The sequence below is a fragment of the Neodiprion virginianus genome, chromosome 2 (genome assembly GCF_021901495.1).
Source record: "Neodiprion virginianus isolate iyNeoVirg1 chromosome 2, iyNeoVirg1.1, whole genome shotgun sequence".
NCBI lineage: Eukaryota > Metazoa > Arthropoda > Insecta > Hymenoptera > Diprionidae > Neodiprion > Neodiprion virginianus.
The window spans coordinates 34,103,081-34,123,203 of record NC_060878.1 but is presented as its reverse complement, the minus strand read 5'-3'; the positions used below and the strand labels follow the sequence as shown (position 1 = coordinate 34,123,203).

The window sequence follows — 20,123 nt, the reverse complement described above, 5'->3', positions numbered from 1 at the left end:
TTTGAGATACTGGATAGTCCGTTACACAATCCATGATTTATCTTACCCTCGGGGTGGCTTTCAAAGAATTTTGAATACATATTCTGAGGCATTGGTAATGTTCAAACGAAGTCTGAAAAAGTCCAACAGCTAATGGTAAGACATCTGTACTAGAATTAGAATTTGCCTCTGAGCCCTTCTCCGAATTCGTGGAATTCTCCATTTCTTGCGTTTGTAATTACGCTCAAATTAGTTGATAATTAAAAATGTTCAACGCGGTTGAAGGAAAACGAAACTGATCACACAGCGAGGGTTTTTGCGCTCTGCACCTTCGATCATACGGCATTAAATAAAACGTCTATATAAAGAACTCAGGCTGGTGTTAAATTGATATCAATAAAACAGGCTTAGGGAGGGACGACGACCCCTCAGTGGCCGGTTGAAAAGGCAGGCAGGCAGGCTCCGAAATCCGTGGCCCTGGATCCCGAGGTGGAAATTCAGCCTTCGCCGTCCTAAACCCTCCCATGGATCAACGCTCGGATGATCCAGGCTTATCCCAATCATTCCTACCCCGTATCGGGCTCCTTCCTGGTGCCAATTACGTCAAATCAACGTCAAGCGACAAAGCTTGCCACATCACTAGCCGCGATTGATCGTGCGTACCTCATGTGAGAATTTTTATAGGGAATTTGAAACTTTACAACGACATATCGAATGCGACCGATTTCAATTACTCTGTCAATGAAATTTTAAACCACGTTTCCAGTAGATTACAGAAGCATTCGTGTCTAATAAACCGACTATCGTTAGCTTCAGCCTGCACTCAGGGTACACGATACATGGCGGCCAGCTATTTCCATAGCTATCTCTAGCTGACAAATCGAGAGGACTGAAACGTGACTACCAAACGATGCCCATTTCTCTTCTCTCCGAGACAAATTACGGTGAAAACAAAACGACTCAGTCCTCAGGCTGCGCGCAAAGACTCGGAGACGAGATGAGAGCAGGGTGTTTTGTAAACAAATTCATTCGGTGCTCCAGTCTAGCGCCAGAATAGTACCAAAGCGATATGTGATCCGTCACGGACAAGGAACACCCGACTCTCAACGGTCAAACCAGTCAAAGGTCCCGACCGGTATTCCAGCCGATACACAAAAACTCTCAACAACTTTTTCGCAAATCACCAACGAATGTCAACCATTGGCTTCCTCTGATTGATTGGCCCGCGCATTTCGATCAAGAAAACTTCTTAGACTCTGTTGTGGCAAATTCTCACAGCGGCTGCAGTCATTTGATTTATTTAGCAACAAATAAACCCGACTGCAACACCTGGCGTTTCGTCAAGTATCCGGTCGTTTCGCGCAAAGTCAGAGAGGTGAGTAAAAAAACTTTTCAATAACCTCATGTTTAGGCAAAGCTTATAATACACGTTAGTACAGGGTGAAGATTGAACCGGCACATCAGTGATAACATTCATACGGTGCCTAATCCGATTTATGCATCTGCATTATAAAAAAATCCGAGTCTGGATTACGGTAATGGATCTCGCCTGTTATCCGAAGTAAGCATCTGCATACGATTATAGATAGCAGTCACAAGCTCCCAGCAGCAAAAGACCACTGCACTGCAGCCAGTGCGAAACGCGATACAGGTCTATGCTTCATAGTAAAAAACTGGCAACAAGATTTCGTTTACTTGGAGACATTTTTATGGTAAAGATTGATAATTTGGACTGTAAAACAGTAAATTCATTCTTCCATCTGTATTTTTTTAAACAAGACGAAGAGAGAGGAGATGACAAGGTGATAATGTGGATTTTTTTTTTACCATCACGCGGTTGTGAGTCAGGCAAAATGGATTAACATTTTTTATGTCATCGCGTCTTCATTGTAACGCGTCATGGCCTCGCCCCTGCAGCAACCCCAATTACATGTGTAAAGACAGACGTGTGTGTGCGTTTATGCTGTACGTAATGCGTAGGTACACACGCATGCATCGACCGAAATTATTCCGAACATATCCTCGCATATGGCAGGTACATTATTTTTGCGTTACACGTTTTATGCTGTATGTATATCGCGTGCGCACATTGTATAATCGACATATGCCATGACTTGACCTTGTTTCATGCGATCTGCAACATTTAAAGAGGAATGAGAAGAGGGGAGAAACTGTGAGTGGACGACAGGTCGATGACTTTCTGATATTGATATTTTTTCGCTTCTTTTACCATCACCATGACGCTTGCTCTTCTGTGCTCATTATATTCAACCCTTGTACATGAAAATGATGCAGAACAGAACAACGACCGGTCAAGTGAAAATAGCAGCAAGTGTTACTACCCTCGTGCTATCAATTTATCTGTCATCGCGTTAATTACACCTCGTTTAGCTGAAGGGATACAGAGTTATAAATAATGACAGAGGTCATGAAGTATTGTTTTTACATCTTGAAACTACGAAGAGCATACGGGGAAATTTGTTTATTTATGGATTTACTTACAGTTTACATGAAACAGCAATAATACAATATCATAAATACCGTATCCTGCAGAGATACAATGCACGTGTGTGCAGGACAGAACTTGAACTATACTTACAAACTACCAAAATAACTATCTCATATGACATTTTTTGTATTCTGCTTGAAGTAATGTATATTGGACTTCTTGTTTCTCATATTCGCTTTATCTTTTACTCTAATTCAAACCATCTAATTCTGATCCAACGTAGATACTTGACTTCCGACTAGCTACAACGGCGTTTCGATTCCATGCCTACGAAACTTCAAGATCGAGAGAGCAAATAAAAAGTTGTTGGAATAATTATGAATATCAATGTTGCGGAATACATCGAGCGCGTGTCGAATAGAGTCCCATTTCCAAATGAATAATTCTTCTGTTTTTCTATCATAGCCGTATTATTGTAGATAATCTAGTTTGTCTCCTGGAAAATCATAAAATTTACAGTACGCATCGCGTATTAACCGTAAATGGATCATATATATATATATACATATATTAATATCGTACATGGAGCGCATATACATATATACCTTTTGGTCGCTGCATCATTATTACATCTGATCTAAATATGTATACATTCTTCTCTCGGGTACCTAGACTTTAATTGAATCACTGTTTTGCTATGAATTTGGAACGAAATTTATTCTCATTATTAATTTCTTCTATCGCCGGCTTGGGCTTACCATTGCGAAGACTGTGTTACTCGGAAGGTGAATGCAGCCAGCATCATGTCGAAATCGGTAACTCTCTGATGTTCTGCAATAAGTTCTCAACTCTACCGTTGAAACGTCTCAAGGGACGCAAGCGCACAACGATTTTCGGTTGTCACACCAAAGCCCATTAGGGCAACTGTCTATATTCTTCAGTCAACGTAGCAGGTGATAGGAATATCCTTTGATTGTACAATGTACATGAGGTTATCTCACCTTTGACTAAATTGAATTATCGTTGGTTCTTCTGCTAAATCTTGTCGTACTATGTATATCTTATGTGACTGTTAATATTGCAGGTGGACTTTAGACTCTGCTTTTGTTCGTGATGTCCGATGTAAATGGGCTCTGTTCTGATGAATGATGCGCAAAAGAAAATTATTCTTCTTGCAGTTACAATTTAATTTTATGAGGTCAGTGCCTAACCAAACGTTCATTTCGGTTTTTTTTTTTTTTTTATTGTTCGACACCTATTCAAAATTTCACCTGTATTTCTTGATATAGATGCGTGAACATAATGAAATGACCTGAGGAGGACCCACGACTTGGGCCGCAATGGCGACACAATAATGGATGTTTCCTTCGACTTACATATCCTAGAATTCTTCTAATTCTACCTGTCGACTTGTTAAAGTACTTGACACTGGCATACAAACACTTGTACTAGAATTAAGGTATATTGAATAAACTATAACTGAATTAAAACAAATACTTTGTGGCCATAAATTTGTCATTTTCCTTCCCCGTCTCTTTCAAAACCTGAAACGGATGCAATGTATTATTGCGGTAACTTTTGATCCATCGTTGATCTGTAAGTTAAGACTATGCGCGTTGAATTCCTTTCGTGAATTTACGACGAAGTGCATCAAAGCATAGATTCAAGCGTTGCTTGGAATCATCGAAATTTCGAAAAACAAACCCTGCTCTACTCGGCGGTAGGTTTGTGAGTCGTCGTAGTTTTCTTCATTTAAGGAGCCCAGAAATTTCCATTCAGATTAGATTTGTATGACCATTGTCTGGCTAATTGGACCCCCAGGAACTCAGAAAACGCATCGAAAGGAGCGTGGGACCAATAGCAGAAAGTGACGAGGGAAATCTTCCGTTTCTTACTGTAACTCGTCGTCTGTTGGTCGCAGCTTATTGACACTGCACCCAATCGATTTCTCTCGCAAAATTACGTCGAAACGGTGCCAGAAAGAATTTATTCCAGCACTTTTCAAAATCGCGAAAATTTTCGCCAAAAATACAAAGGGGTTAACCTTCCTTTTTTTTTGACCAAAAAATCTTTCGTCTTAGAATTGATTTGTGTGACCCTTTCCCGACCAATTGGACCCCCAGGAACTCGGAAAACGCAGCGAAAAGAGCGTGGGATCAACAGGAGGGAAATTACGAATATAGAAGCACCTGCTGAAAAATGTCCAAAACACAAGTTTTTGTTTTTTGTCTGTAACTTTTGATCCGTTGCTCGCAGCGTATTGGGACTGCGCCCAATCGATTTCTCTCGCAAAATTACGTCGAAACAGTGCCAGAAAGAATTTATTCCAGCACTTTTCGAAAAGGCGAAAATTTTCGCAAAAAATACAAAGGGGTTAACCTTCCTTTTTTTTTGACCAAAAAATCTTTCGTCTTAGAATTGATTTGTGTGACCCTTTCCCGACCAATTGGACCCCCAGGAACTCGGAAGACGCAGCGAAAAGAGCGTGGGACCAACAGGAGGGAAATTACGAAGGGAGAAGCACCTGCTGAAAAATGTCGAAAACGCAAGTTTTTGTTTTTTGGCTGTAACTTTTGATCCGTTGCTCGCAGCGTATTGGGACTGCGCCCAATCGATTTCTCTCGCAAAATTACGTCGAAACAGTGCCAGAAAGAATTTATTCCAGCACTTTTCAAAATCGCGAAAATTTTCGCCAAAAATACAAAGGGGTTAACCTTCCTTTTTTTTTGACCAAAAAATCTTTCGTCTTAGAATTGATTTGTATGACCCTTTCCCGACCAATTGGACCCCCAGGAACTCGGAAAACGCAGCGAAAAGAGCGTGGGACCAACAGGAGGGAAATTACGATGGGAGAAGCACCTGCTGAAAAATGTCGAAAACGCAAGTTTTTGTTTTTTGGCTGTAACTTTTGATCCGTTGCTCGCAGCGTATTGGGACTGCGCCCAATCGATTTCTCTCGCAAAATTACGTCGAAACAGTGCCAGAAAGAATTTATTCCAGCACTTTTCAAAATCGCGAAAATTTTCGCCAAAAATACAAAGGGGTTAACCTTCCTTTTTTTTTGACCAAAAAATCTTTCGTCTTAGAATTGATTTGTATGACCCTTTCCCGACCAATTGGACCCCCAGGAACTCGGAAAACGCAGCGAAAAGAGCGTGGGACCAACAGGAGGGAAATTACGATGGGAGAAGCACCTGCTGAAAAATGTCGAAAACGCAAGTTTTTGTTTTTTGGCTGTAACTTTTGATCCGTTGCTCGCAGCCTATTAAGACTGCGCCCAATCGATTCCTCTCGCAAAATTACGTCGAAACAGTGCCAGAAAGGATTTATTCCAGCACTTTTCGAAAAGGCGAAAATTTTCGCAAAAAATACAAAGGGGTTAACCTTCCTTTTTTTTGACCAAAAAATCTTTCGTCTTAGAATTGATTTGTGTGACCCTTTCCCGACCAATTGGACCCCCAGGAACTCGGAAAACGCAGCGAAAAGAGCGTGGGACCAACAGGAGAGAAATTACGAATATAGAAGCACCTGCTGAAAAATGTCCAAAACACAAGTTTTTGTTTTTTGGCTGTAACTTTTGATCCGTTGCTCGCAGCGTATTGGGACTGCGCCCAATCGATTTCTCTCGCAAAATTACGTCGAAACAGTGCCAGAGAGAATTTATTCCAGCACTTTTCGAAAAGGCGAAATCTTTCGCAAAAAATACAAAGGGGTTAACCTTCCTTTTTTTTTGACCAAAAAATCTTTCGTCTTAGAATTGATTTGTATGACCCTTTCCCGACCAATTGGACCCCCAGGAACTCGGAAAACGCAGCGAAAAGAGCGTGGGATCAACAGGAGGGAAATTACGAAGGGAGAAGCACCTGCTGAAAAATGTCGAAAACGCAAGTTTTTGTTTTTTGGCTGTAACTTTTGATCCGTTGCTCGCAGCGTATTGGGACTGCGGCCAATCGATTTCTCTCGCAAAATTACGTCGGAACAGTGCCAGAAAGAATTTATTCCAGCACTTTTCGAAAAGCCGAAAATTTTCGCAAAAAATACAAAGGGGTTAACCTTCCTTTTTTTTTGACCAAAAAATCTTTCGTCTTAGAATTGATTTGTGTGACCCTTTCCCGACCAATTGGACCCCCAGGAACTCGGAAAACGCAGCGAAAAGAGCGTGGGACCAACAGGAGAGAAATTACGAATATAGAAGCACCTGCTGAAAAATGTCCAAAACACAAGTTTTTGTTTTTTGGCTGTAACTTTTGATCCGTTGCTCGCAGCGTATTGGGACTGCGCCTAATCGATTTCTCTCGCAAAATTACGTCGAAACAGTGCCAGAAAGAATTTATTCCAGCACTTTTCGAAAAGGCGAAAATTTTCGCAAAAAATACAAAGGGGTTAACCTTCCTTTTTTTTTGACCAAAAAATCTTTCGTCTTAGAATTGATTTGTGTGACCCTTTCCCGACCAATTGGACCCCCAGGAACTCGGAAAACGCAGCGAAAAGAGCGTGGGACCAACAGGAGAGAAATTACGCAGGGTGAAGCATCTGCTGAAAAATGTCGAAAACACAGGTATTTGTTTTTTGGCCGTAACTTTTGATGCGCTGCTTGCAGCGTAAAAGCAATACCTGAGTAAATACTAAGAATGTACAAGGGAATTCATTTATTAATTTATTAGAATACAGTTTACATGAAACAATAACAATACAATGTCATACATGCCGTATTTTGCACAGATACATTGCACCTCTGTGCAGGACAGAAGTTAAAGAAGACTCAGACACTCCAAAAATAAGTATCACATATATCATGAATTGTATTTGACTTAAAGTCATGTGTATTGAACTCACTTTTTTTAATACCCGGGTAACAATTTTATGTTCATTGGCAATAACTGGTAATGCGTTGTTCCCAGCGAGTCGAGACTGTGCGCAATAAATCACTTTTGCTTAATTACGTGGATATAGTGCATGAAAGAATTGATTTCAGCATCTGAAATAGTCAACAGATTTCTTCTGCAATATTACGTCGATGTAGGGGCTGAGTGAATGGTTCCAGCATTTTTCAAAATCAATTTACTTTGCGGTGAAAGAATCTAAACGGGTCATTTTACCTTTTTCGCGAATTGGATTCAGAAACATCTCGTCGTACAGTTGATTTGTCAGACGTATTCTGGACGAATTTGACTCTCAGGAGTATAAAAATACAAAGAGCATCATGGGATCAACAGCTGTGAAAGTATGGCAGGATTTCACCGTTTCTAGCTTGTATCTTCTAAACTATATTAGTCATTGGTTCGGTTCAAGTGGCAATGGGATTTATCATCGTTTATTCGAATATCGCACGCCTTGTACAAGAATTATTATCGCCTTACTTTACACCGTTCTTGTGGACTACTTTCAAATAATCATTCAGCATCAGACTCTTTTTATACATGACGTACATCAGACTTAGCACAACTTTACCATACTGTCTTCTGTTTTCACTCCCTATTTTCAATTAACATATTTTTCCAACTTCTGGAAATGATTCCTTACCATCAATACATCCTCAAGTGTGGGCTTAATTTGTTTCTTGTAATGTGATCATTCAATATTCACAAAAAAATAATTTCTTACCGGATGAAAGTCATATCTCTGGTATGACATCATTAATTTTACTAATAATCACGTAGATATATTTTTGCCTTGGATATCAAAGTACCTGGTCACGAAGCTGACAATGAGTGTGAATGCCTGCGTATCACGTTACCGTTCAAAGTCAATCTGTCCGTTCGCTTGTCTGTCGCAGTGATTTCGATAGAATAAAACCACCCCTCCCTATTAATCTCTACGACCCCGGGCACACAGTGACGGCTATATATTTGCCGGTGTATTTGGTTCTCAATCCTGACATAATGACGGGCTGTCAATGGCTTGGAGTAATAGAAAATGCGGGGGAGTACAGGAGGCCTGGTATAACCGTAGTAATAGGTAATCTGTACGTGTTCCGTTCGCTTTCATTGAAGGGTCAGCATAGAACGTCGGAGCAATTGAATGCCCGGTTAGGGCACGAGAACTCTGGAATACGGCCGATTTGTTTGTACTCCTCTTCAATGCGCCGACAGATTTCGAAAATTAGTGCTAATTAGTTCAACAGGATAGGGATGTAAGGCCATACATTTAGTTAGTCATACCATTTAGTTACGTCCTCTTATAGCATTGTGCACTTTAAATCTTTTGGTACCCTTTTTCCTCGTTCTCACTCAGGCTGCACAGATCTTACGACGGCATCGTAGTCAGAAAGCTATTCCTTGACAGATTTATTACCGTAGGAAGATGAAAGCTCGGAAACTCTTCGGCTAATGGAGGAAGCTCAGACACTTTGGCTAAAAAGTAAGACAACAATGATAATCGCAGAGTGAAGAAGAGGGCACAAGCAACTAAGATAATCTTATTGGACAGTATTTTATGTACTTAGATAAATGTTTGGTTTTTTTTTCGATGGGTCAACGGTTTTCAGCCATGATCTTTCGACCCGTTTCATAATGTTTGATGAAAATTTTATGATGTGCTTGGAGTCAGAAGAATTTCTTTATTCCGGAAAACGTTCATCTCACTAAGTGACGGATAAGACATTGGCTTTCTCCGCAGGGTTGATCGTTATTCATTGGATTTCTATTACTCGCAAACGTGTATGTTTACAGTTAAGCTCGTGACAACCAACACGTCCCTAGGCACAAGTTAAACCGATCGGTTACAGCGTGTAGGTGTCACTGAAACTGGAGAGGATGGAGCCCGACAGCTCTTTGTAGAATAAGATGTTTATTTTTGGAAATATACTCCGGGGCTTAGCTTAGACTAGGTTAAGAAGCGATCGTACGCTTCTACGAACGCGTACAACCAGTTCGTAATTCTATGCCTAGATATTCACTTCACGTGGGCATGGACGTCATAATTCATGTATCTACTTAAGCAAATCAGACATTAAGACCGAGATGTACAATGTTTGTTCTGTTTTACTATCCATGTGACGTTTCACAGTGCATACCTAGGTAAGAATAATCTGCACGAAACCATATGTCAAAAACGCGCATGATTATTATTCTGAAAACTGTGTAAGCAACGCATTCTCCTTAGCAACTTGTGAACGAAAACCGTGTAGGCCCCTTTTTTCATTGCACGGTTCCTTGATGGCCAACCTGATGTAAACTGATATCCTCAGGGTTTCACGACAATTCCCACCCATATTTTATATTCCCCTTGGTCGTGAAGTATCGCGATCACGATATCTTACCGCCAAAGTATCTCGAAGTACCGACATTTTAACCCGTATTCACACGGATTTTATTTAATTTTAGCATCACTCATTACTTTCAACAACGTCAGAGGTAAAGTTGCACATCATGAATATTTGAAATTAATGAACGCACAGTTTTTTCTCTAGGGCTCAAAAGGTGCACTACCCTCGTGAACCTTACGGCTTTCTATAGTCGCTGAATTTCAGACCAGCTCAATAATATACGGGATGGTGAAGGAATATTGGAGCTGGTGAACGCACGAAGTGACGATATTCATGAGGCATGGAGAGAAAGAGATCCTAGGGGAAGGCACGCTCCCTGTCAACGCTCAACTGTCAACTAAGCTCACGATAATTGCCAGCATCAGTGGGGATCACGAGCCACGCGCCTCCGAAACTCCCTTTAATTACACGTCACGTTCGCCTAGAGATCGCTTTGTTATACCGATAATCGGCAGAATCGCGGAAGCTTTTCACCGTTTTAAACAAACACAGGGTTCAGAGTTCAGGTTTTTTTCCTTTTACTTTCACCTTGCACTGAAATGTTATATGCACCACAAAATTATAGTCAACAATCCGCGTTGAAAATTTGAAAAGCCTTTTTACGTTAAGTACTTACAGCTTTCGTCTACAATGAAAGAATCGCGTCCGCAGATGAAAAAAAAGAGCTTATGTCAAGAGTGAGCCTGGAGTTGCAATTCGACTAAGAATTGAATCTGTGATTTCCGAGATAACCGAACGGATGATCCGTGATCTAATTTGAATACAACGACAAGTGTAAAGTCACACGGTGTATAATTTCATTTGCATACACCCATCGCTAATGCTCATCCTCAGGCAGACTGTACGTAATCAGATTCTCTCATAGATCGATTGACTAGAATAAAAGCGGCATGTTCGATAGGAACACTTCACTCCATTTGGCCACTTCACCCCGTGACTCGCCCCTCTTCATGTCCCTCCCAAATTTGTTCGGAAGTCAAGGTTCGAATGTATTTGCACTACGCGTGAACGTGGTGTATTCTACACGAATCAGATATACCAAGCTGGAGAAACGAAAGATATGGTCTCACATTTCGACGTGACAAAGACATCAGTCATAAAATGGCCCTATAGTGCACCAAGCCTTCATCCAGTTTTTTAGGCATAGAAAGTCTCACCTTTTAGGTATGCCACGAAAAGTATAAGGCGGTTTTCAGCCCCACTTTGGTTCTGTTCCCTGCCTACTCCAGTCTGAACTCATCTTGGCTCGTACGGTACCTACATGATTTCGTTTAGATGTATACGTCGGTTCGTTTGTGTAGGTCTATAGGGTGTTCCTAAGTGTATCTCTCATTGATTTCGTAGGTGAAATTCCATCAATTATCTGGAAACAAAAGTAACGTAGTCGTTACGAGCTGAATTTACAGAGCACTCGAGTGGTGAGGATATTACTTTCATTTTTTAAGCTGTAGCTTAACTTTTATCAACAAGTTGAGTGAGTGCAGATATCCAATAAAATCCAGAGACTAATGTTTCACGCTACCGTTTAAAGTCTTTAAGCTACTGTCACCACGTCATCATTAACTTCCAAATCTCAAATCCAAGTATTTTACTAATAAAATGTTTGAGCGTGTAATGGAACACCCTTTATATGCGACACGCGTACAGTCTCGTCTGGCTGCATGCACAGTATTACGTTGATGCGTTCAAGTGTGTGTGTGTGTGGATGCCAGTGTACGAGGGCAATGCTATACCTACAGCTCAATTGAACAAGACGCTTATTTCTTTCATTCATCTCGAAATAAATCCCATAGCATTCATTGAAACGATACAGGAACATAATCCCGGGACTCGATGTGTTTGCAGATGTTTTACATTCACACCCCGTCTGTTTGCAGACACTAAATTACACGGGACAATGCCGAATGCGTGCGCAACCCCTTCAGTCGCGACGGATTATAAAATCGGAAAAAGTACCCAGCGTCGATGTTCTTTTGTCAGTGACAGCGCCGGGCAAACAAGATGGAGGCTGCAGCCGTTAACAGCTGATACCTCTCGTATTTGTTACTTGAAAAAATGTGGCATTGATTATAACTAATGCAGATAACGCATTCTCCCAAGATCCTTTACCAAACATGGCATAATGTCTTATATTTATGTGATTTTCAAAAAATTCTCATGCAAGGCAAGCGTGTAGGTAATAAATTCACCTGTTCGTGTCGTTCAATCTTTCTGGAACCAATTAATTTTAAATGCTGAAACTGTCCCTCCGATCCATGCGCACTCTCGAATCTTGTCTGTGATCAATAAAGATTCCGCATTCCGCAGATTCTCCGTGGTATCCATGGCGACGCAACGATGGCCGTTTAGGGCGTATCGACGCCTGCGTCGCGACGCCCGAGGACTCGCGTTCCTCCACTGTAGATAATGTACAATTTCACAATTCGATTCTAAGAAATAAAAATGTGATATCTAAAGGTCTTGAGCATTAAATCGTAATTTTCTCCCGCAAAACATTAAAGTTATCCATGCCCTGACTTCACTATACGTTCACTATTCAATACTTAAAATAAATGATAGCAGTGTCAAGAACCAGCGTTATACTTCTATGAGTTTCCTTTAGGTAGTACCAATGCATATACGGAGAAGGAAGAAGAAATCTTTCACCTTCGCGTTAAGTTCACCGGTGCATCAAAATCAAAGCTAACCGAATGCGACGCACGGCTTCGTTGTGCAGTTAATGCTCACGGCGCCGTAAGCGTTATATTTTATTTTATTCGGAGGCACGACCCTGTGCGAGAGGCTGAGCACCAATGCGAGTTAATATCAAATAAATCAAAATAAAGGCTTGAATCCCATAGACCAGGTCACCGGGCGGGCGGGCGATGATGCGGAATGAACCTGGAGGGTAAGAGACTAAGGATCACTCCAGGACTACCGCCATGCTACGACACGGACCCCGCTACCTTCTATGTGCTTGATCGCAGCTTAAAGCCAATGCTGAATCTTGTGAAAATTTTTCCACGCAGTCGATGGCTGATGTCGTCAGGTTTCGATATTTCGATACCTTGAATTTGATTACAGTCTTTTGTATAGAATTTCATTTTGATTGAAAATGCAGGTACTGTAATGAGTATCTGTATAATTAACCGATTTGCGATTGACGAAGCAATCGATTAATTCAATAACGAATTGACCGTCTGTAGTAGCAGTGAAATGTAGGCTTGTCGAAAACCCGTACATCGTGACCCGATTTTTGACACTTTCCTTGGGGTTAAGGCCATGATAAGCGGAAATTGATTTCACGCCTTTTGATTTACGACCCGAAAGCCAAAAGGTCGATTTGGGGTAAAACGGGGTAAAAACGGGGTGAATCAAACCCTTAATGTTCCCGGCGAAACATGTGTCGATCCTCCGCTCAGGAACCATACGTGTTATACGCGCAAGTAACAAAAAAGAGGGTAAATTTCCATTTTTATCGGCGAAACGACGTAAAAACCTTACGTAAAAGGACACGCTGCACGTGATAGATCGACGTATGAAGATATCAAATCTCGATTTACACACCTGCCGATTAAATATAAGTTATTAGTTCAGATTTTGATTCAATTCACTTGTGTCAAGATTGCATTATCATTAATTTTTGAATTCTGCCCCTATCGAATGCGACGTCACTTGATCTCTTGACTGTATTTATTTTTAGATATTGAATTCCTGTTAACGTTCGTATGAGAATAATGTTCAGGGAAAATGTGTCTCTAATGCTGTCAATGCTGCAGTTTATCTCCGCGTGAATGGAAATAAAAGTGTCAAAACGTCAATTCTGCAAACCGAAGGCTCGAGCCAAACGAATAGCCAAGTCTCTTGCCCTGCAGTGGGGTAAAGTCTAATGTTAAGCCTTTGACAATAATCTGAAACGTCGACGTGCTTTCAGCTCTGTATTTGCTGAGCCTCGAATAATACCAGATTATGGTGTTTCCGAAAACACGTCAATTCATATGGGAAACGCAAATACTATTAAATAAACCGAATCCACTAACAGTTTTTCCAAATCAACAACAAGCCATCGTCGCGCAGTGTGGAATGTATGAGAATAAAGCGAATCTCGTTATTATTGTGCATAATTTCAGCACCTATACGTATGGATACACGACAGCATCGAATTATACTTTAATCGATACAACAATTGCATGAAAATATTTTTAGAAAAAAGTGATTAACGGAAGAACAAGCGTACCCCGATTGTTGGTTTCACTGCAGGATCCATTTCCATGCTATGGACGAAATCCAACGAGCATCGTCTCTACTGCATTAGGACGTCGAAGAGCGGGATCAAATGGAACGTAAACAGGCTTAAAATTCATATTCAATAGGGTTTCATAATACACGGGGGTAAACATAACCCGCCCCGTATCATAATTACATAGGTGTGCGGTAACGGGATACATAGCAAACCCATACCTGTAATCCAAAGATTCTGTAAAATTTAAGTATGATCTTGTATCACAATATCACACACATTGCATGTGGATTGGTATTGATATAAATGCGGGATACACTGGAAGAAACGCGATCCCGAAGACGTTGTATAGAAGGGCATGAACCAGCGTCGGATTAACGTCAGCCCCGGTTTCCTCTCATCTGATCTCCTCTCCGCTTCTTTCGATATTCCCCCACTTCTGCCACCTCTCTCTCTCTCTCTCTCACCACCCTCAAGCTTCTACTTTTCTCTTTTACCATCCCACTGATCCCCCAACGTCATAGAATCCTAGCTAATCTGCTGATTCCGTTCTCAAACTGAATTTTGAATTCAAAGTTTTCCATTCAACTTACTGCACATGCAACAAGAAAAACGGCAGCTACCGATCTATGCTATTCAACTTGAGTGAAACTGCCGTAAAGATAAGCGGGTAAAATATTACAGTCTCGCTTGCAGTTTTATCGATTCGCTTCATTATATGCTTAATAAGTTGTTACTAACGATTTCTACCGGTGAAGGAAAACGCTTGTATATTTAGCGATCTACGTTAAGGAGCGTGATCGATTTCAGAATCCATCGATCGTTCAGATCCAACAAGCCGTATCGGTTACAAAGTATCGGTATGAGGGAGCTCTCGAACGGCGAGTGATTGATAGGTATTCATGTGACGTGAACCATGTGATTTCCCGGTTTCAAGCTGCAGAAGAGGGTATACCTGAGTACACCGCCTTTCAAAAGTTTCGAAAATCTGCAAACATACTTTTATTGTATAATCGTCGATATGCCGCTGTGTAAATTCACGATTTGAAAAGTAGTTTGTGTTTATTGTAAAGTAACATCATTATAGACAATACTCTTAATAACTTTGAATCATAATTTTACCGGTGACATAATCGCACGTATTCCTAATCATTATACTTCTTATTTAGACTGTCAAATGGTGTGTAAAAAATCAACTAAAATGGTAGTCAAAATTCTAGAAAAACCGAACATAGTAACACCCCGTCCTCTCCGAACTTGGCTTACGCTTTTTTGAAATCATAAGATTTATTTACTTTAGCTTTCAACGCCAAAAGAGATCTGTATGCACCTGGTGATATAAAAATTGGCCACCCGGTCCAGGGTATAAACAGTGAGGCTTACTACGCACGGCAACGTGTCCATCAAAGCCCCTTGACTTTTGTACCGTTGTCAGATTTCGTTTGAAAATTTTGACGGATCCATGTAGGTATAGATCTGCTTTGAAAAAAAAGAACTCCTGCGCTCTTGTAAACGCATATATGTTCGTCCGGCGCATTCTTTCCGCCATGCACATCACTGCAATGCGGCATTTGCGCATTTTGGGGAATTTAGCCGTTGCATATACACACGCAGAAATCCCCTTTGTCAGCGAGTGAGCCAACTCAACGGTCGATGGAATTCTTCGACAGGCTCTCGTCCAGATTATTGAAAAATCAGTTCCGGTTCTGGACGAGGATAAAGAGAGACACAGTAAGTACCGCCGGCCGTCAGCGGCAGAAACGAAATATTTTCCGCCGTACTGCAGCGATGCACTTTTGCTGGACTGGAGGAAAAGAAAGTTGGTGAGCTGAATGTCGCACATTAGACTCTGAGAAAATCAAAGGGAACAATGCAAATAATTTTTCGCTGTCACAGTTGACGGACATTTGAGCTTCAGATTTTGAATCAAGAACCCGCAATATTATACGTGCATAAGATGAATCTTCTCTCACCGATTTTGCCTCGAAGATTCAGAGCGGACATCAAAACGATGTCTCTCTCATTGTGTCCAGGTTGTAAGCGGTACACGGAACCGAGAGGTGGAATCTTTTTCCCCCTTGGTTTGCAGACCCGGTGAGGTGGTGGAATCATTAATCAAATAAATTTCGTGACTGTTGGAGTTTCTATACAAGGATATAAGTACTGTAAATATTTCCTTTTTTTTTATATATATTGTAGTTAACTATAGAAGCATAAGCTACCTGCCTGAAAAAATGAACAATTGATTTCAAGGAAAGAGATTGTTTAAATGGGATGAATGGAGGACCGTGTCTGGCAGAAACGGCGTGCCTGATACGTTTGCATCGCCGTATGAAGGACGTACAATGCATAGGGCGTGTGAATCCAAGAACTACAAAAAATTTTATCAAATAGTTGCGATGGTCGTATCCGATAGTGTTAAATATTCTCGCATGCCTACCAAGACGTAATTCAGAGGGTACGTGCGTGGAATACGTACGAGGGAATTACCGGAGGGAGAAGAATGTATATTTGCACAACAAACACACCGTATTCGAAGGTTGAGGTACTGCACAATTCACTACCCTGTAAAAATGAAATATACATATAGAAAGGTTTAGCGAGACCAATTAGTGAAACGATTCGGTGTCGTTTCTTTTGTTTCAAGAACCCTCAAACAGTGCACGTCGCACGTCCTCTGATTCACAGAGCTACGTATGAATTTGCATACAATAGAAGGGAGAATCCCGAGTGTTTACTGAATATGTATAAAATATTGCAAAAGGATGCTTGCAGTGAGTAGCATTGCTTCGAAGAGCGTGCAAACGAAACAGAAGGAACTTTCGAATTATTATATTTTTCCTTCCCTCGGCGCAAGTCGCAGAAGTCGGCGGGTATGCAATGTTGACAAATGCATAAACATGGGTTGGCTGTAAATGCGGCAAAGGGCCATAGGTCCCTTTCTAGGCGTTGCGTCGTCCGCCTGAGTTATTCCTAATAATAATAAACGAAGGAAGACGACAAGGACGACACGGGAACCCTCGGAGAATCGGCAATCGTTCGTTCGTAAGCCTCTACCTGCTCGGTGCTGTCGCCGAGCGTTTTCTCCATTCTGAACAACCAGATCGAATTGAAACGTAACTTTTGACGCATTGGCACCATTATACACGGCTATGCTATAGTGCAGGGATATGCCTGAAGAGAAAAAAAAAGGAACAACAGAAACTGGAAGAGGGAAAAGGATCGGGATCTGCAAATATTGTAATTTAAGTAAGGAAACTGACGGCTTATAGTCGTAAAATTAGTTGTAAAACAATATTCAAAGTGTACGAGTTTTGGAAAAGTTTTTTTTTAATCCCAAAGTTAAATGATGGTAGTTAATAAAAGTTCTGCATTAGGTACTGATTCACGTGTCATAAGGCTGTTTTATTTAATTTTCATATCACGGATTGATGATTTACATTTGGAGCTTTCCCTTTACTGAATATTGAATAAAATATATAAAATACCAAGTCCTGGCCTCGTTGTGTCAAGGGAAAGAAATGGTCGCATATAATCCGGCACCGGACGCCTAAAATTGAGATGTAAAGACGGGGCGTCGAAAAGGTCTTTTCTATTTTGATATTGAAAAGTCGAAACGCCTACGCGTCGGCCGGCAATGAATTGTATAGAAAAGAATTTCCAGACGACATATAGCGAGGCAGTTTCCTTGCGTAATAAATCGTTTTAAGCGAGCTGGGGAAGACGGTAACTATTCGGTATAAAAATCGACGAAAATCGAAAATTTCTTTGGATCAAGTGTCGACTTCATGCAGCGCCATTCGCTCCTCAACCCTCATCACACCGGTCGAAAAAATCACGTATTTTCTCTTCTTTATTTACGAGTATACTTGGATTGTGAAGAAAATCATCGGCACCTAATTTTTCCAAACTTTGACAATGCGACGCTTGATCAGGACCCGAATCACGTAAGCTCTTATTCAAATATCTCACACCACGAAAACCGGATATTACCGAGTCTTGCAGATACGTGTCTACCGATTATCCTCCACGCAGGACTCCGCCGTAATACTCTGGGCAAGGAACGGTAATTTTCGTCATTATGTATAGGTATCCGAAATGTTTTGGAACGGGGAGTTGGGCACAAAAAAGTGTGGGTCAACCGTCCGCCCTCTAAAATTGGGCGGAAAGGCCCAATCCCGGGTATTGAAAGTTGTAATAGAAGGCAAAGGCGAAGCGACAAGGCAAAGGGACGGACGAGCGCTGAAAAACAGACGTAAAAATCGGTGCCCCTCGTCGTCAGAAGTAGCCGTCAATTGTTTCAATCCGAGTTAAACAAAGGAACGAGAGAACCGAGCCCTTCCCATCCCTTTCCGTCTCTCTCTCTCTCTCTCACTCTCTCTCTCTCTCTCTCTCTCTCTCTTTATCTCCTGTCTCTGTCTCTCGCCTGCTCAACGGAGCGATCCGTAATCTCGTGTAGAAAAAGAAGTAGAAAAATGAACGTGAAATAAAAAAAATAAAAATAAAAATCAACTGCGGACAAAAAGGAACGAGAATGAAAAAAGGGGGTACGGGTAACGCCCATATGAAACGAGGGACTGGGCCGAGAAAAATAGGCTGTCAAAATGAACAAAACTGCAGCGCAACAGTCATTGGGAACAAATCATCGTGCGCTAATCCATTCCCTTGATTATTTCAATCATTCCGATCACCAACCCGTTAACATTTATACACAATCCATTGAGACAAAACAGTTTAATAAAAAAATATTGAACGAATATCCCGACTTAAATTACGACAACTCGTATTTCGAGCTTCTACAGCGGGTGTAGAATTTTAGCGTAGCACAAACTCCGTTGGACGGGAGAGTAAGAATTTCGCGGTGAAATTTAGCACCTAAAAGACAGTTACGAGGCGATGCATCGGAGCTACGAGTCGGTAACCGCTAATTTCACGCCCGTTTTAGCGACTATAATTCAACGAGATTTATAACACGTTGCGTCTTGGAGATATATTATACATATTATACGTATTCGCACATAGACGTAACAAGTCACATACTCACGTCTCTACCTTTCCAGTATCCGGCTTATCCTGACACGTCGTGTTCCATTAGGAAACACCTTCACTTTATGAGCTCTCCCGAGTGGAAAACAAAACCGTCTCTCTTTGTCTCTCATTCTTTTTGTTTCTCTGGGCCGCACTGCGTTCGTTTATTCTTTACGATCAGGAATCGTTAATTCTCCATCTGTGTTATTGTAGTCCATTCTATACGATTCTAGATCCTGTAGGTCGCATATCATGTCTAAAATTTTATTTGCTCGGAAAGAAAAACGACAGCCGTAATAAGAATAAAAAATATGACAACATCCGGCATTAAATAGGGAGAAAATAAGTTAGGAAATGGCAGCGATGCGCTGAGGGTCCTCGAGAAATGCTCAAGGGTTGTAGGCTGATGCAGTTTTAAAGCTCGGAAGCGTAGGTATATAGGTATTGTACATACATGAAACGTTGAAAAGTCCTGACGACAGCGATGGACTTTTACACGTCGAGATCTCACAGCGTGACGTCAAAATAACTAAACCTCCTTATTGTACGGAGTGAAGGGGTTTCTGATCGAATTATAGGGGAGGCGAAACCTTAAAGCCCGCCCGCGGCTCGTGTCTACTATTTAACAATCAGGATACGATAGTGGAACCGTGAACACAGCTGCACTGTAAACCCGAACTGAAGAGCCAGTAAGTACTTGTGCTAAAGTTGTGTAAACTGCAGACGTGTATTCAATACAGATTACATTTTTAGCAAGCGTTTACCGAAAACAATCAAGTACAGGGTGACTTGTGGGAATGATCGCAAAAGAGGAGAAGAACAACAAAAAGAAAGGTCAAGAACCAGAGAGGCGGAGAACGATAAGAGAAAAAAATTAGGCAAGACGGACTTTGAAGACGCAAGTCGCCTCTGCTTTCTCAAACTATTTATGCATTAACGAGGAGTCGTAATGGCTCGAAGCGAGCTTAAAGAATCGGAAGTTCATAGCGCCGCGTAAGCGAGGGGCAAGGAGGCACCGTAAACGTATTTTTCGAATGGTTCCAAACGTGATGAAATAATTTTCCAGCCTAACTAGAAGAATTCGTTTATCATGCAACGATGTTAAATTGAGTTGTGAGCGCGTCTTCGGTAAGCGGACTAATTTCATTATTTCCATTTTCACTCCCCTCAATCCTCTTCTA

The 20,123-nt window shown here is 41.2% G+C and overlaps 1 protein-coding gene across 2 annotated transcripts in view; it reads right to left on the bottom strand.

The window, feature by feature from the left end:
* Positions 1–7,096: 7,096 nt before the first annotated feature.
* Positions 7,097–20,123, bottom strand: part of LOC124296977 (katanin p80 WD40 repeat-containing subunit B1) — a 41,764-nt gene continuing 28,737 nt past the window's right edge. Inside the window, exons 15-16 of one of the 2 annotated variants that reach the window (XR_006906490.1) lie at positions 7,528–8,781; positions 7,097–7,406 (exon numbers count right to left, since the gene is read on the bottom strand). The gene's annotated coding sequence lies outside the window, so the exon portion shown is untranslated. Of the gene's footprint in view, positions 7,407–7,527; positions 8,782–14,957; positions 15,719–15,887; positions 16,480–20,123 lie in introns of those variants that run through there. The other variant, XR_006906489.1, reaches the window with a different exon arrangement.